The sequence below is a fragment of the Belonocnema kinseyi genome, chromosome 9, assembly GCF_010883055.1.
Source record: "Belonocnema kinseyi isolate 2016_QV_RU_SX_M_011 chromosome 9, B_treatae_v1, whole genome shotgun sequence".
NCBI classification, from domain to species: Eukaryota; Metazoa; Arthropoda; class Insecta; order Hymenoptera; family Cynipidae; genus Belonocnema; species Belonocnema kinseyi.
In genome coordinates this window covers 75,741,403-75,743,230 of record NC_046665.1, presented here as the reverse complement: position 1 = coordinate 75,743,230, position 1,828 = coordinate 75,741,403, and the positions used below count along the sequence as shown (strand labels likewise).

Sequence of the window (1,828 nt, the reverse complement as noted above, 5' to 3'; positions counted from 1 at the left end):
GGGCGCATACTTTGAATAAAATATTTGTTATCATTCTCTTGAAATAAATGTGTTTTTTTCTTGAAAAAATACCGGTTTCATATGTATACACCTGGTAGTAACGAAAAATGGTCATATATTGAAAATTTATAAACAATTTAAAACGTCAGAATCAATGTTTTTAACTATTTAGGTCTATAGGCAGACCAACAGCCATAACAAGGGGTTTAAGGTTTTTTTTTAAAACTCGATAGTTCAAAAGTTTTTTATATGAAAATAAGATATTTGTGTCCTAGATCCTCCTTCAAACCCGATCAAGATAAATTTTTTTCGTTTCTTCAAAACGATAATCAGTAATCGGTAAAATTGTCATTACAAATTATTTTAAAGATATTTCATGTTTGGAAAAATACAGTCTTTAGCATAAATTTGACATAAAAATACTATCTTTAATTTTAAGGCTATTTTCTGAAACAAAATTTTAAGGCTATAGAGTGGAAAGTATTCCCTAAACGTTGCTCAAGAAGCGATTTGACTCTAATTTACAAAAAGTTAATGAGAGATATTTAGTTTTTCCATGTTTTCGAAAAACTAGCTTTTTTGGTTAAAATCTCCATGTTAGCTTCAAAAGCCTTGGATTGTGGGTTAATTTTGACCGATTTGTGTGTGTGTGTGTGTTACAGGCAAAGTCCAAAGTATCGTAACACCGCAGTCTGCCTAGTCCTTCCTCGAATTGACTGAGCGGTGTCAGGCAAAGTCCGAAGTAGGACAGCAATTGTGAAAAGACTTGAAAGTTTTTTTTAGAAATTATTAGCATTAAATTTTTAAGATAACTTATTGAGTACATTTATCCATTTTTGCTTCAATATATTTATTCAACGCACATTTTTTCAAAAAAGAAAAAGAGAAAAAACTCAATATGTATTATATTTAACGTAGATAAACTTAGAAAAAATAAATAATTTATTTTAAATATTTTTATTGTTCTAAAGTGTGAATAGTTTCCGAATTCAAGCCTTTTCAGGAAAAGCCCATTATTTCATGTGAATTCATAGAGACATATATATTCCATACAAGGCTCCAGTCTATTATTTGTAATGAATAGATCATTAATAACAACAATGGTTTATTGTCGATTTATTTGATGAAAAATGATTCAATATATGTGTCAAATACTTTCTATTATAAAAGATAAACTGTAAAATTGCATCGATAAAAAAACTACAATATTTATTGTAAAACCCACTTCACTGTAAGAAAGAGCCAGTAATAAGTTTTTCGTTTTTAAAATTTGTTATTAACATTCAAAACAATAATCTATTGAGATCGAAAATCAATGTTTAAACAATGCTCCTAAGATTTAGTATGGCAAATAAAAAATCTGTCTTTGATTAAAATAGATAAATTGAATATCTGGTTTGAAAATGGTTTAGCAATAACATTTCAAAACAAACTTCCTTTTAACTTCGTATTAGTTTCTTAACTAATAAAGAAATGTTATGAAACTAATAAAGAAATGTAATGGCCGTGCGAGCACAGTTGATGCTGAACGATCTGGGCGCCCAAAAGAGGTCACTTCACCAGAAAATGTCGAAAAAATCCATGATATGATGTTGAATGATCTCAAAATTAAATTGAGAGAGGTAGCTAATGCTGTAGGCATATCATTGGAACGTGTGGGCAATATCGTACATTCAGTTTTGGGTATGAAGAAGCTCTGCGCGCGATGGGTGCCGCGTTCGCTCAAAGTGAACCAAAAACGAATTCGTGTGACAACTTTCCAGCAGAATTTGGCATTATTTTCGCGTAAGCCGACCGAGTTTTTGCGCCGATTCATAACCATGGATGA

At 30.5% G+C, this 1,828-nt stretch overlaps 1 protein-coding gene across 6 annotated transcripts in view; it reads right to left on the bottom strand.

Annotated features, from left to right (window-relative positions):
• LOC117180344 (glucose dehydrogenase [FAD, quinone]-like) overlaps positions 1 to 1,828 on the bottom strand; it is a 72,565-nt gene that overhangs the window by 39,929 nt on the left and 30,808 nt on the right. The gene's annotated exons all lie outside the window — the stretch shown is intronic.